This window comes from Lissotriton vulgaris, chromosome 7 (assembly GCF_964263255.1).
Source record: "Lissotriton vulgaris chromosome 7, aLisVul1.2, whole genome shotgun sequence".
In the NCBI taxonomy this organism is placed as follows: Eukaryota; Metazoa; Chordata; class Amphibia; order Caudata; family Salamandridae; genus Lissotriton; species Lissotriton vulgaris.
Genome location: NC_141695.1, coordinates 537,044,831 through 537,061,619, shown reverse-complemented (window position 1 = coordinate 537,061,619; position 16,789 = coordinate 537,044,831).

Below are 16,789 nucleotides of genomic sequence, written 5' to 3'. Positions count from 1 at the left end.
CTCACACAGACAGAGCCACCCACACATAGAGCCACCTACAAAAAAAGCTATCTACACAGAGCCACACACACAGAGCCACACACACACACACACACACACACAGCCACACACATACACACACAGAGCAACACACACACATACACACAGAGCCACACACACACACAGAGCCACACACACACACAAAGCCATACACACACATACACAGAGCTACACACACACACACAGAGCCACACACACACACACAGAGTCACACACACACACACAGACCCAGCCACACACACAGACAGAGCCATACACACAGACAGAGCCACACACAAGACAGAGCCACACACACACAGACAGAGCTACACACAGACAGAGCCACACATACAGACAGAGCCACACACACACAGAGCTACGCGCTGCAGGTCTCTTCTATACAATATTTCTTGCAAGCAAGAGCGTATGCTGCGCATGCGCAGTTGCAGGCGAGAACTAAAAAATAGACACTATCAACTTGTAGCTCATTTATTTTTGTACAGTAAGCCCTCATTGTAAATGATGTAAAGTGAACAGAAACTCATTAAACATGTACGTCATTTACAAGTAAACACAACTCCAAAAGTTTATCAGTGCTGCTTCAGGCAAACTGCAATTTTGCATCAAGATAGCACCACTTAAATGTAAAATAAACCAAATAGTCACAATTTTACGATGCTTTTGTTGATATTGGCATCACTATTAGGCTGCTGCGTTCTCTCACCTTTTTGTAAGTGCCAGCCCTGCTGTGTTGAGAAAGTACACGAGCAACAGTAGATAGCTTACCTGACTCACACAAACAGCACAAACTGCATTGTGACGAAAATACATTACAGGAGCACAAAACAGAAGATAGGTTTTACAAACAAGACACGAGCTGGACACGAGCCAGAGGAAACCTGAAAAACTAAATAAAACATACATTACAAGAGCACAAAACAGAAGATGGCTAACACAGAAAGTACACGAGCAACAGTAGATAGCTTACCTGACTCACGCAAACAGCACAAACTGCATCGTGACGACACGAGCCAGACACGAGCGGAGGTGCACCTAGAAAGAAACAGAAAATACATTACATGAGCACAAAACAGAAGATAGGTTTTACAAAGAAGACACGAGCCGGACACGAGCCAGAGGAGACCTGAAAAAAAAATTAAAAAAACATTACAAGAGCACAAAACAGAAGATGGCTAACACAGAAACCACAGGAGCAACAGTATACCTGGAAAACAATCTAATAAAACAAATTCTAAAATCGCTTACCTGACTCACACCAACAGGAGCCGATGCACAGAGACGACACAAGCCATACACGAGCCGAGGTACACCTAGAAATAAACAGAAAGTACATTACAGGAGCACAAAACAGAAGGTACCTTTTACAAACAAGACACGAGCCAGAAGAGACCTGAAAAATAAAATAAAAAATACATTACAAGAGCATAAAACAGAAGATGGCTAACACAGAAACTACACGAGCAACAGTATACCTGGAAAACAATCTAATAAAACACAATCTAAAATAGCTTACCTGACTCATGCACCGATGCACAGAGACGACACGAGCCATAAACGAGCCAAGGTACACCTAGAAAAAAACAGAAAAATACATTACAGCAGCAAAAAATAGCAGGCAGAGAGACAAAACGAGCCGGACATGAGCCAGAGAAGATCTGGGAAAAAAAAAACATTACAGGACCAGAAAACTCAAAATGGCTAACTAAAGAATACACATAAGCAGTAAACCTAAAAACCACACAGAAAAAATAGTAATAGAAACACAAAACACAAGATGTCTTACCTGAGTCACGCAAACAGCAGCTGCTGCACAGAGACGACATGAGCCAAACACGAGCCGAGGTACATCTAGGAAAAATAACAGTAATAAAAACACATTACAATACAAATTACACTTACTTTAAAGAAGCAGCAAAAAGTATACAAAAGTCGCACTTACCTTAATCTTGCTGCGTCACGTACTGTTGATTGGAGAACTCTCTCGTAAAAAAAAAACGTGCCCCATCCTGGCGTAGTCAAATGACAAACTTCCAACAAAATCAGATTAACAGCATTTTCGACAAAAAACGTAAATTACCAAAATTAAAAAACAGAATCTCTATATGAAAACGAAACTAATAAGTATTAAAAAAATGCAAGCTAAATATTAGGCACAATATTAATTAAAAAAACACACATATTTCTAAGTAAAGAATACTAAACTATAATAAAAACACTAAACAAATTACACTTATTTTAAAGAAGCAGCAAAAAGTCTACAAAACATTGCACTTACCAGAACCACTTTCTGCACACCGCTGCACACAGACGACATGTTGGACCACAGACAACACGAGACGGGCCGGGGCAGACCTGCAAAATAAAGAGAAAGAGGCATTAGATGGGCAAGCAAAGCAAAGGCGGCTTACCTGAAACACGCCAACAGCAGCATTCATACCGGGCAGAGCACTCCGTGCATGATGGTGCATGGAGACAAGATGGGCCGGGGCAGACCTGCAAAATAAAGAGAAAGAAGAATTAGATGGGCAAGCAAAGCAAAGGAGGCTTATCTGAAACACGCCAACAGCAGCATTCATACCGGGCAGAGCACTCCGTGCACGACGGTGAACGGAGACGAGACGGGCCCGGGCAGACCTGCAAAAGAAAGATAAAGAGGCATTAGATGGGCAAGCAAAGCACAGGGGGCTTACCTGAAACACGCCAACAGCAGCATTCATACCGGGCAGAGCACTCCATGCACAACGGTTCACGGTGACGAGACGGGCCGGGCCAGACCTGCAAAAGAAAGAGAAAGAGGCATTAGATGGGCAAGCAAAGCAAAGGGGGCTTCCTGAAACACGCCAACAGCAGCGTTCATACTGGGCAGAGCACTCCGTGCACGACGGTGCACGGAGACGGGACGGACCGGGGCAGACCTGTAAAAGAAGGAGAAAGAGGCATTAGATGGGCAAGCAAAGCAAAGGGGGCATACCTGAAACACGCCAACAGCGGCATTCATACCGGGCAGAGCACAAAAGAAAGAGAAAGAGGCATTAGATGGGCAAGCAAAGCAAAGGGGGCTTACCTAAAACACGCCAACAGCAGCATTCATACCGGGCAGAGCACTCCGTGCACGACGGTGCACGGAGACGAGACGGGCAGGGGCAGACCTGCAAAAAAAAGAGAAAGACGTCCTAACAAGCACTCACCTGAGGACGGTAAGCAGGACACATGTCCTAACAAGCACTCACCTGAGGACGACTTCTTCCGGCGGCGGTCGGGCTGAAATGGCTGCTGCAAAGCTCTGACATTTTTGCGATTCGGGGCGTGTTTTTTGCTGAGTGACGGATGACGTCACGGGTAGAAAGAATTAAAAACACACCCCCGAATCGCAAAAATACGGGGCTTGATCAGAGTGACGCCCCTCTCCTCCAATGGTTGGCCAGCATTTACGAGGCCAGCCAATGGAAAAGAGGGGCGGGTTCAAGCCCCGTACTAAGAATCATTAAATCTCTGACCGAGACTGCGCAAACGCAGCCTACGGTCCTTGACCTAAAAAGGATGTGCTTAGTGTAGGCACAAGAAAAGGAGTGAGATTCAGGCATTGGAGTGCCTGTCTGTACCACAAGGACACACCTCATGATGTCATTACTGTCACAAATTGAACGAATAAGTAATGACAAACCTCGAGGGCATTATCCATCAAATAATTGTACCTCCTTAGATGATGACCCTCGCCTTCAGCTTGGGATGCTCAACATTGGTGGAGAGCAGTTATCTCTTGATAATGCCCTCTTCAATGTTCATTAACGATACTGCTGATATTACTAAAGTGGCTTTGCAATTCACCCCAAGGAAATCTACTGCTAGCCCATCTAATCCATTAGTGCCACACTTTGTCGTCCTCGTAAATACAAAGTTAAAAGAGCGCAGAAGAATCAAAACAAAATGCCGAGAAAACCTCTGCATCCACTTTTGAACAGTGGAGGGATGACCTTTCACATTGCGTGAAAGTTCGTAGGAAAGCTATCTTTATCTGGGTTGGAGACAGGGAAAGACAAATGCCTTCCATCGAGGGAAGCAGCTTCCAGAATTAGAACTCCAAACAATAGGCCCTAAATAGCTTTGCCTCACTGTCAACAAACACGTATGTATGGTCGCTAGTGTTTAAAAGTATCATTTACCTTAATAAGTGGGATCAATTATTAATACACTCTCTGGGTTTAAGTGGCATCTTCTACTGGCGACAGCTTGATTGTTGCAATCAAGCTGCCACCACTGGAACTCAAAGTATCACAATGTTTTTTTTCATTTTACAGAGAGTGACTCCCATGCGTGGGAATGTGCCACACACTGTCCCACTGCGAAGACGATGTGATGCAGAACACAGTCCCATAACAGACTAAGAGGAGGGCTTTGTTAACTGTATATTTTTCTGTTGTCAACGGCTTACCTCCCAGGTCTAAATCACAATAAAAACATCCCAATTCTACCCTTTGCATAGCAGTCCGTCTCCCACCTAAAGCCCTGTGATTAGCCCAACAATCTTCTCCTATCCACTACACACTTCACATTTGATGCTCCATCTGCGCTCCCTCCCCACCCTTTGTTTAACCTAACTACTGTAAAAAAAACATTTTGTACAGTGGTACATTATTCTGTAGTTAGGTTCTGGCTACATAAGACATGTGCAGTCACCACTGTGTAGTTATGATTCAACCACACTTACCCACCGAAAAGGCATTTTTGTTTTACCAATAACCCAGTCGAGGCCACTGCAAGTAAGAACGGTGCGACAGTGGGGCCAGGGCGGGGTGAGGGATTGGTGGGGTGAAGTTGATGGTGCGCTACAATTTTAGGGATGCATCATAATCATATGTCGTATTAAAGTTGATCATTAGAAATTGCGCTGTAATAATAAAATATGCAAGTGAAATGATAGAAAGGTATTTCGTGCCATACAGAAGAGAAGTGGAATGGAGTTTATATTTGAAACTGTAATCTTTAGTATGCTGCAATTGCCTAACAAAAAGCGAATGTGTAATGTAATGCATTTTGATTTAAATGTGCACCATGATGAAGATTGCACGAAGAAATAATGAGTTATGCTTAACATGTAATCATTGTAGATGTTTGCAAGCAAGCATTATTAAAATGTGTGTAATTTAATGTGTTAAGGCCTAAATTAAATTTTCACGTTATGTTGTGAAAGGCCTATTCGTTTATTCTTATGTTGGCCAAGTTGAGCAGGCCTGGAATTGTAATTTCCCTGGTAAGCTCTTGCATTTGGAGGTGGTCAGCGAGTTTCATGTGTATGCAAGGATGTTCTATTCTCATGTTTCAGTTGCAGGTGGAAGAAGCTGCCTTTGTTAGTTAGAACTAAAGCCTTTTGTTTTAGGAGTTAGGCATGGAGGAGAAGTGAAACAATGTAAACAGAAGATCGATAATTGGGAGCTGGTGTTCTTTCTCTCTGAGGAGGCTCTGAACCAAGGTCAACGGAATACACATGGAGAAGAGGGTGGAAAACTACCTAGGAGAGGTGTCCGTTAGCATGAGGTGATCTGTGGGCGTGTTTTACATTTTTGCATTTTGTATTAGGGAAAGTGCCTCGAGGGAGGAGAGTCAGAAAGAGAAGGAGAGGCAGAAGGAAGTTAGGAGAAGGGACTGGAGGATTAATCTGGGAAGAGTATCTTAGAACGAACTCTGTAGCTTTGGCTACCCCTGTATATTGTGAACGTACTTCTTAGGAAGTCTTCATAAGCTGACACCTTTACCTGGCTTGGTTGGGAAATATTAAGTAAGGATGTCACTTTAGAGGTAGAGTAGGGATAGTCAAATGCTTTTAACTTTTCAGCGACAGATGAAGTCCGACTTAAATGTTGGAGCAGTACTGGCTTGTGTCTTATTTTTAGAGCTTTTTATTCTTTGTATGATCCATCGGAGCAGACTTATACGTAGGTTGGGATTTGTATTAGTTCCATTGTATTTTTACAACCTCATCTTGAGGTGCTTGTATATTCAGTTGTTCTTAACTTTGTAATAAACCCACAAAACTGAAGTTGAACTCTGTGATCTTTTGAGTCATGGTTACTATTGGAAGTCAAATTGTTTACATTGAGTTGCTTCTCCCCTTTACACTTTTCAGCAGGTAAAAATAGACATCGAACTAGGGTTCCTTACTAAAGATTTGGTAGTGGAACCCGGCCTTACTAAAGTCAATAGATGAGGGAAAATAACATTTAAAAAAAGAAAATAACTTACCTTGTGCTCACATCATAGACTCAGCAATGCTTTGAGCGCAAGCAAAGTGGTTTTCTAGTTTTATATTTTATTTTCCCTTGTCACCATCTGTCGACTTCAGCCCACCATCCCCCCCCCCGCTCTTACCTTCTGTGGCTGTGACTGCTATAACCTTTGACCCCATGGATGGCACGAAAATTAGGAAATCCAATGCAGTCAGCTAAGGTCCAGCAGGCACGTTCATTTTCAGACAGATCCGTGCTGGCTCAAATACAACTATGGGGAGGCTAAAAAATATGTGCTTTCCCATTTTAGCTGCCATAGGAAAATTTGCTTGTGCCTAATCCTAAACTTCTATATGGATTTACACAAAACTTGGCAGGAAAGTAGAACTTTAAGTAGAAGGTGTGCTTACATCGCTGTTATAAAAAAGTTGATGAACCCTTTTGTATATTTCTGCAATTTAGAATTGTGATTCAGATAAGCACAAATCCTGTCAAGCAGATTTGATTTTTTTCTTAAATGTGATTGGCAAATGACGAGGATTTATTTTTTTCAGTCATATTGAAAATCCTGATTTTTTTTTTTACTCACCCTTTTTGCATTGTGGGATTTTTTTTTAAAGATCTGGGGAGCACAATAAGAGGTACCAGTCCCCAGAGAACGAATGGGGGCTCATACAGAGGCAAGGAACATGACCAAAACAATAAAAATAATGCATTGGCTGCAATAAAATTGCATTTCACGATCTCTCGTCCGCCAATTCTGAGCAGTTAAAAAGGCAATATTTTCTGCTACAAATCAAGATTTTTCAACAAATTTTAGATTTTCATTCACAATTTAGGGAAAGGGAAAATGGAAAAAAATAAAATTTAAAAAAGGGAAAATAACCCTAATCTCAGCCAGACAGCCTGCGTTGCATGGATTGACTGCAAGTGCTGCGAAACAATTGTGGGTTAGTACCCCATTTGGATTGGTCTCAGGGCCTGGATGCAGTCCATACTATGATGGCAAATTCCACGGTGGATAGCCCAAGGCCATGAGCAGCAGGGGTTGGTTGCCTGTGGGGGGGATGGAAATCAGGGCCTGGCAGAAGGCCAGGCCCTGCAGCCATCAACCACTGGCACTGCTGATGGCATGTGCACAGAGGGTTAGCCGTCCACAACAGGTTGGTCATAGAGGGCCTCATTTACGAGGTTTCGGCAAAGGGCAGCACTGCAAGGAATCGTGCTGCACTTCCCTGCGTCAAAGGAAAAGAGCAGTAATGTGACATATCTCAGAGATATTCCTGTCCGTTTACCCTGCGCAGGCCCCTTGTGCCCTGGTTTCTGTGTCTGTGTTGTAGGGGTGATTGTTTTTGTGCAGGAAGGGAAACCTTCCTGCTCAAAAACAACCATGAGAGGTGTTTTCCTATTTCTAAATGTGATGCAGAATGCAGCTCACATAGAAAGAGAAAAAATGAGGAGAAACTAGGATATTTTTCCTTGGTGCACTTACCTGACTCCGCCCCTCGGGTGGCGTGAGAGTTTGATGCATTCCCAAGTTTACAATGCCTCGTAAATCTTGGAATGCTTCAGATTCCATGGGTGTTGTGAGGGAACACCCCCCCGCAACACCCATTGAACGCCCCTTCCAGGAAGTGTTCTGCGTGAAAGGGGCACATATTTACAAGGCCATGAAAAGCCAAGCAAAGTGGCTTTGCGTGGCCCTGTGAATATGCTGCATCACATTGCGCCACCTGAGTGTAAAAAAAGTGCAGCTAGAGGCCTTGTAAATGAGGCCCGGAGTCTGGAAGTAGGCCAGCCTTTCAACATTCTTTCACTAATGCTGTGTAAAGTGGGAGTTGTGTATTCTCTGCAGATTGAGCAGTGGGCCTAGCCACAAGGCAGGCTCCTCAACCACCCTTCTCATAGTTGATGGTCATTCGTAGCAGGAGTTGGACACTCGCAGCTGAATTGGCTCCGGGCCTGACGACAGGCAAGCATTGCAACCATCACAGCTGCACACAGCCATGTGCAGTGAGGATTGACCCTCCTCTGTAAGTTGGGTGCAATGCCAGGCTGCATGCCAGGTACTGCAGCCAACCCCTGCAGTGCACTGGCAGAAATTAAACGTGTCTCAAAAAGGAATTTACTAAGAAAAAATAAAGGCAAAAGCTGAGTTATGGTTCTGGCTCCAACACCCCAAACCACTGAATTTGCCAATAATTATTTGCGGTGTACACAATACATGCTATAACTTGCACTGCACAACATGCTCAAAACATTAATCTGTCGATGTTAGTATAACACAGAAAAGACTATCAATAGAACAACATGGCATGGGATGCAGGTTATGACATATGCTGTGTGTGTTGGTGACCATAACTGGTGAATTTCAGTGACTTAGGGAATTTGAACCATAACTTAGGGCCTGATTTATATATTGTCTACACGGATACTCTGTCGCAATAGTGACAGAGTATGTAGATCGCCACCGCTGTGGTCTGCGTGCCCAATTTAAATGCAGGAGGACTATTCCGTCTCCACCGTGCTCAAACTCCTCCGACGGCCCCACCTAATTTAGATGGGCAGAATTAGAGGTCAGTTTTCACTGCCCGTCACTGCCAGAAAAACCCTACCAGTAAGGGCAGAGAGGATTCTGATGTATTTTTCATTTTCTGAAAAAAAACACTTAATAAAAAAAAAATAAAAAAAATGGCACATGGCTCTGTCATGCTTGTTAGTGTGGCAAATTGCAAAAAGCATTGGCAGGAACCTCCATGATGGAGGTTCCTGATAATGCTTTAAGAAGTGACTGCCAGCTTGGCAGTCATTTCATAATTTGGAGGGCAGAGGTGCGGTAAAACCGACAGAGTAAATTACTCTGTCACCATTGGGCCCAAAAAGACCATTGGTTTAACACAAATTTTCTCATCCTTTACACATCACAAATACATCACAACTTCATAGCACATGCATGACATGAATTTGAATTTAGTACTAGATTCTTAGATGGTCTAACAGTATTAAAATAAGTGTTTCATTTGACCCTTCTATTAAAGTGAATTTACTGTAGGATTGGTGAATTTACGTAAACCATGTGTTTAACTGTATTTCATAAGAAATGAATAAGCCATATGTATAAAGTAGTTGTGTACTCACTATAAAGTTGAAATTCAACTTTCATAATGTGGCTTTAATATATTGAATCAGGATCACTGACATAATATCGAGGGACATAATATCGACTACCAAAAATATCGGCGACAAAATATCGACAGACAGAATATCGACTTTGTATCTACAAACAGGTAAGTACAAAAATATCGAGTAAAAAATATCGTTTACTAAAATAGAGTTTGTAAAAATATTGACTTTATTAAAAACAATGTTAAATTAAATTAATATTATATTTTGTTTACTATAATATACTGAAAAATACTTAAATTACCTTATAATAATTAAATAATTAATTAAACTTATTAAAAAAAATTACAATCATATTTGTTAAAACATATATATATATAGTAGCATAATATAATAAAAAAATATCCAATATTATTACCGTAGGATAGCGGAAGTGTAAAATTACTATTCCCACTCCAGAAAGTGCACTAGTAGATAAGGCGTTGGATAGCGTAGAGGTAAAAATTACTATTCCCACTCCAGAGAGTGCAACAGTAGGAAAAGCGTTGGATTAGCATAGGGGTAAAAATTACTATTCCCACTCCAGCGAGTGCAACAGTAGGGAAAGGGTTGGATAGCGTAGGGGTAAAAATTACTATTCCCACTCCAGAGAGTGCAACAGTAGGGAAAGCGTCGGATAGCGTAGGGGTAAAAATTACTATTCCCACTCCAGAGAATGCAACAGTAGGGAAAGCGTTGGATAGCGTAGGGGTAAAAATTACTATTCCCCCTCCAGATAGTGCAACAGTAGGGAAAGGGTTGGATAGCGTAGGGGTAAAAATTACTATTCCCCCTCCAGATAGTGCAACAGTAGGGAAAGGGTTGGATAGCATAGAGGTAAAAATTACTATTCCCACTCCAGAGAGTGCAACAGTAAGGAAAGCGTTGGATAGCGTAGGGGTAAAAATTACTATTCCCACTCCAGAGAGTGCAACAGTAGGGAAAGGGTTGGATAGCGTAGGGGTAAAAATTACTATTCCCACTCCAGAGAGTGCAACAGTAGGGAAAGCGGTGGATAGCGTAGGAGTAAAAATTACTATTCCCACTCCAAAGAGTGCAACAGTAGGGAAAGCGTTGGATAGCATAGGGGTTAAAATTACTATTCCCACTCCAGAAAGTGCAGCAATAGGTAAGCCGTTGGATAGCGTAGAGGTAAAAATTACTATTCCCACTCCAGAGAGTGCAACAGTAGGGAAAGGGTTGGATAGCGTAGGGGTAAAAATTACTATTCCCACTCCAGAGAGTGCAACAGTAGGGAAAGCGCTGGATAGCGTAGGGGTAAAAATTACTATTCCCACTCCAGAGAGTGCAACAGTAGGGAAAGCGTTCGACAGAGTAGGGGTAAAAATTACTATTCCCACTCCAAAGAGTGCAACAGTAGGGAAAGCGTTGGATAGCATAGGGGTAAAAATTACTATTCCCACTCCAGAGAGTGCAACAGTAGGGAAAGTGTCGGATAGCGTAGGGGTAAAAATTACAATTCCCACTCCAGAGAGTGCAACAGTAGGGAAAGTAGATACTTCATATATTATTTAAAAAAAAATATATATTAATATCTATTAAAACATTAATTAAAAGTAATTACCAATTTAATATAATATAAAAATTAATTAATTCCAAATACTAATTTCATTTAATCATTACAATTAGTTATCTAGTAATACTAATTAATTACAAATTAACAATTAATTAATTTGTAATTAAAAACCTACTTAACAAGTAAAATCTAATAAATACCCCAACAAATTAACACATGTAATTAGTTATAATTAAATTACTTCCCACCCTATTCCCCTTTAAACCCACAACCCACTACATAAAATAAATTAGTTAAATTAACATAATTATGAATTAATCAATTAAATAAAATTAATTGTAAATTAAAATGTAATAAATTACAAAATAAAAATTAATTAACAATTAATTATAAACAAATACCAATAAATACATTCACATATTTAATTAATTATAATTAAATTACTTCCCACCCTATTCCCCTATAAACCCACAACCCCCTACAAAAATTAAATCAATTAAATTAACATAATTATCAATTAATCAATTAAATAAAATTAGTTGGCAATTAAAATGTAATTAATTACTAAATAAAAATTAATTCACAATTAATCATAAACAAATACCAATACATAAATTTGCATATTTAATTAATTATAATTAAATTACTTCCCACCCTTTTCCCCTATAAACCCACAACCCGCTACAGAATTAAATTACGCAACATTTAAATAACATTACATTAATTAATTAAATTACATTATAACATAAATAAACACTTTTAACATATAAAATACACTATAAAAAATTCGATATTATTAAATTTTCGATATTTTTATTAACCTATATTATGTACTTCGATATTTTGACTATCTATATTTTTAATTTCGATATTACATTACTTACCTTCAAAATGATATTTTTGATGTCTATATTCTGTCCATTCGATATTCTGTGCAGCCTATATTTTGTACTCGATATTTTGTCCATTCGATATTTTATAGTCGATATTTTGTCTGTTTACCATTGAATCATGTTTACTATTCAGGTAATTAAATAGAAACCATCCTTATATACGTAGAATGTGATTACATTTGAAATGATTAAAAGTTCAAGTAATGCGTGCATTAATATTTCATATATTGATTTATCTGTACTTCTTAACCATATTTACACATGATTATTAAAATTATTTACTATATGCTTTATGTAATTTGAACCTAATGCACTGATCATTCATATTTGTTGCTGTTTAAATGTGCACACGCATATTAAATGTGCACTCTTTCATATATTTTCAGTTGACTATTTAGTCCTTTAATTCTTCATGCTGCATAAATACTGGTTTTCATTTTCCGCTAACGTGACATCTGTTGAACGTATTCACACCCATTGTTCGTTGTAGAATAGATACCTTACTGTACCAGAGATAGAGAAAGAGCTTGAGAAGAACACCTAGTCGAAAGAACATAGAGGACCACAGCGTTAACTGAAAGTCCTATTCAGCAACGTTTAAACCTGGTATGTGCATGAGAAGATGATGTCATTCCCACTTTCAGTGTGGGATATTTGAAAATTGTAACAGTCTGCACATGAGAAGTGGAGAAAGACAAAAGACCCCTGATGATCTGTGCAAAGGGTGATTGTCCAAAACGGTTCTTGTATGTTATAACTTAGTGTTCACACCATTTGAGTTCAGACTTCCTTTCAGATGCTTTTCAGATCTCTTTCTAGAAACTCTTAGAGGGAACCCTTGCAGACCCCTTCAGACCCGCTTCAGGTTTTCTGAGTGTGGCTTAGGCTATGTGGCTTAGGCTAACACTTACTTGCATGGCCCTAGAAGACTCTTGACCAAGCTTATGAAATGCTGACACCTTTCCTACTGATTTTTCTTTTGCCTAGTTCTGATTTCCTGTATGAAAATTCCTGATTCATGAGATTTTTTAGACTTTTAGAACCATCCTTTTAACTGGAACTCTACTTTAGGTGACTTCTATTTATTCATGTATAGGCAAAAAAACTTGCAACTCTTCTCTGAGCATCAAATACTCTTCTTGATCTTTTGTATTGCTGTGACTAAATTACTTGTTTGCCTAATATTGGTCTTCCTCAATTTCTACCATAGTTTGGGCCTGCCTGTTGCTATATTGTACTTTTATAGCATGGTGTTAAGGTTCTTGTATCTTTACTGATTTTGAATTTGTGATAAGCCTTCTTAGCCTTAGCTACTGATGCTTGGTCCTCATGCTGTGGCCAAATGGGTTGCGCTGTTAATTGAATTTGACTGATGCAAATGTTAACTCCCATCACCTCTCAGTCAGACCTCAACATCATCTCCTAGGCCGACTACATCCAGCTGATCATCTCCCTCACCAAAGACTCTCGCACCGCCAAAAGCAACCTCCACAAAGGAATGAAGGCTGTCGCCGAATAGATGAAGAACAGCTGACTGAAGCTGCACTCGGACAAGACAGAGGTCCTCATCCTCGGCTCCACCCCTTCAGCCTGGGACGACTCCTGGTGGTCGACATCACTGGGAACAGCACTGACACCCACCGACCACGCACGCAACCTGGGGGTCATCCTCGACTCCACCCTCTCCATGTCCAAGCAGGTCAACGCCGTCTCCTCATCATGCGTCAACACCCTCCGAATGCTCCGCAGGATCTTCAAGTGAATCCCCACCGAAACGAGAAAAACAGTCACCCAGGCCCTCATCACCAGCAGGCTGGACTACAGAAATGCCTTCCACGCAGGAACATCAACCAAGCTCCTGATATGGCTGCAATGCATCCAGAATGCCTCGGCACGACTGATCCTCAAAATCCCCCGCCGCAGCTACATCACACCCCACCTGAGAGACCTACACTGGCTCCCCGTCAACAAGAGGATAACCTTCAAGCTCCTCATCTACGCACACAAGGCCCTCCACAACGCCGGCCCAGCGTACCTCAACAGACGACTCAGCTTCTACACCCCTACCCGTAAGCTCCGCTCCGCCGGCCTTGCCCTCTCCACAGTCCACCGCATCTGAAGAACGGCCTCCGGCGGCAGATCCTTCTCCCACCTCGCCGCCAAGACCTGGAACACCCTGCCCACCAACCTACGGCAGACCCAAGATCTACTGGCCTTCAAAAGACTTCTCAAGACCTGGCTCTTCGATCAAATAGCAGCTCCCCCTCACGGGTATGTAGCGCGCTTAACAAATGTCCTGATTGATTGATTGAAAAAGAGGTCCATTGGAGGACCAATGACAATGGGCCCAAAAAACGCTGTATCTAATCTGTTAGCCTGTTAGATGTTTTATCCACTGACATTAGGGAGTTAGGGTGTCCTATCTAGAAATTGCCCTATCCCAGTCCAAAAACAAAAAAGTCAATTGTTCCGTCGAAGGATTGATGGAGTTCCAACAGTTCGGAAACTAACTCTAGCAGCCCAGGAATATGAGTTTTAATAGGGTTGCACATTGCAATTGCTTATGAGTATATTGCAGTATATTGCAGTGATTGTGTGGTGTACTATGGATATGGTTTAAGTTGTTGTATGAATGTGGCGCTTAATACAGAGAAGTTGATGAGGTTTTAGGGTCAGTCGTGGCCTAAGATCCTGGGATAAGAGATGAAAAGTCAAGTTGTCAGTGTAGAAGACACTGGGTGTAGTTGTCTGCTGTGCTGTGGTGCTGCTTGTGAGACGTCTTCAACAGCATTATTGAGATAGGGGCTTTATCTCTGTGTAATTGTGAGATGTGGTTTGTATAGTTGATCTCAGTACAGAGGGAAGAACTGTATCAATACAAGTGGGATCCCGCTGGTCAAGGTTTCATTTGAAGTCGAATGGCAGGACAGGTCAGAAAGCGTTGTTCTGTATTGTTTGTTGGGTTTGTGAAACTCTGTAATTTCTTTAGAGGAGCATACAGTTATGTATTGAAATTGCTTGTATTTGTAATTGCTTAGTGAATGTGCTAGCAAAATTGTAAAAGAAGATGAGCTGCTAAAAGGGGCAAGATTTACGTCAAAGAGTGCTGTGCTGGTATAAGTCGGTTGGTGTAAAGCTGTACTGGTTATGATTAAATACGTCATAGAGAGCTGCCATGGGATTGGTTGTGATGACAGATCAGAGAATTGTGGGTGGAAATCATTTCCTGGTTTCAAGGAAAAGTGATTTGTGAATCTATACTACTATTATAAAGAGAGAACTGTGTCCTTTGAGCCAGGTAAACTCGAAAAGTACACCACCAATCCAAACACCCAATACATCTTTGAAAACGTCAGGGCAAGCAGAAGGACATAGGCTATATAAAAACAAAATATAGATGTTAGAAGGGAAACGTAATTTTTAAGGGAAAGTAGTCCCTTAGAAGTAGCGCCAGCTAAGGACGTGCGTGCTGATGCGCGCTGACATCACGGGGGAGCGCGGAAGCCAGAAGTAACACCCTGCGAGGAGCGGTCAGGAGAAAGGAAACTACACCCTCCAAGGTCCGGAGAGCGTAGAGGAGAGTCAGTCAAATATACTTTTATTTGATTCATTAAAAAAAATCATAAAAGGATGGACAACCATCATAAAACACCATGCTTTAGAATATACATTTTTAAAAAAAACCCAAAAAAGGCTTGAGGTTGATGTCTGAATAAGGACATACTTATTATTTTAAAAGTAATGACGAATATAACAATGCATTTGGGAAAAATCTGCTAATTAATTGGCTGCTTGGCAGGGTCGCATTTTACCAGTTCTTTTGCTGCGATTTTCCATAGTATTATGGCTCTACAGGACAGGGGAATTGACGATCCTCCGAGACATTTAATGACCGCTGCTCTACATGTTCTTATTTGTTCCTTCCTTAGAGCCTCCCGGAGAATGGATTTTCGGGCTTCCAATAAAAAAGAGCATGTGCATAGAAAGTGTAGTAGCGACTCTTCCCCTTGACCACAGAAACGACACTCCTTGGTTGGCCATGTTTGTTGCCATTTTGGGGTCAACTCCTTTGAGGGGAAAGACCCCATGCGTATCAAAGTCAGATAATGTTTTTTCTGGTGGGAGAATTGTTCCAAAAGATATTGTTGCGGCTTCAGCCTCTGATAATCCTTAATCACAGCCCAGGCATGATGTTTTTTTGCAAAGGACGTTTTATCAGTTAATAAAGAGGTCCGTTTGATAGCGTTATTGACAACGATTTTAAATCCTGAGTACGTTGTGAGGGTGAGCCAAGCATCTTCTAGCTGTAGTGCCGACAGGGATTCCTTCAGGGCTGCTGTGGTTGAGTTAGCTAGGCTCTTTTGGTTTTCAATCTCGACCCAACAATAGTGGGCTAGGGTGTTATCTTCTGCCTCCCTCATCCTCCAGTAGTATTTTACTAAGGCGCCTTGTCTGGCCATAATCTGATTTTTTAGACCATATTCTAGGCGGATTTGTGCCTGTGAGGTGTGTAGCGGAATTGTGAACAGTCTCTTAAATAGTGTGGATTGTGCTGTATTTAGGACTGTGGCATCTTTGGTGTTCAGAATTTCTGAGCCGTATGAAATGGAAGGTAAAAATTTTGCAGCAATCACTTTAAGCAGGTGGGCAGTGGAGCATCCTATAAGTTTTTTCCTTAGAGTTTTAAAAGCGAACAACAGTTGTTTGGCTTTCAAGCGACCTTGGTCCAAGTGTGATTTGAAGTTAAGCTTACAATCTAACTGAAAGCCCAGGTATTTGTAGCACGTAACCCTTGTCAATTGATGCTCACCCAAATTCCAGGAAAAAGTTAGACTTTTCGGAGTTTTAATAGATTTCGAGAAACACATAACTTTTGTTTTTTTATGGTTAATCGTAAGTTGGTTTGAGGTGGCATAGTCTCCTAGTTCTGTGAT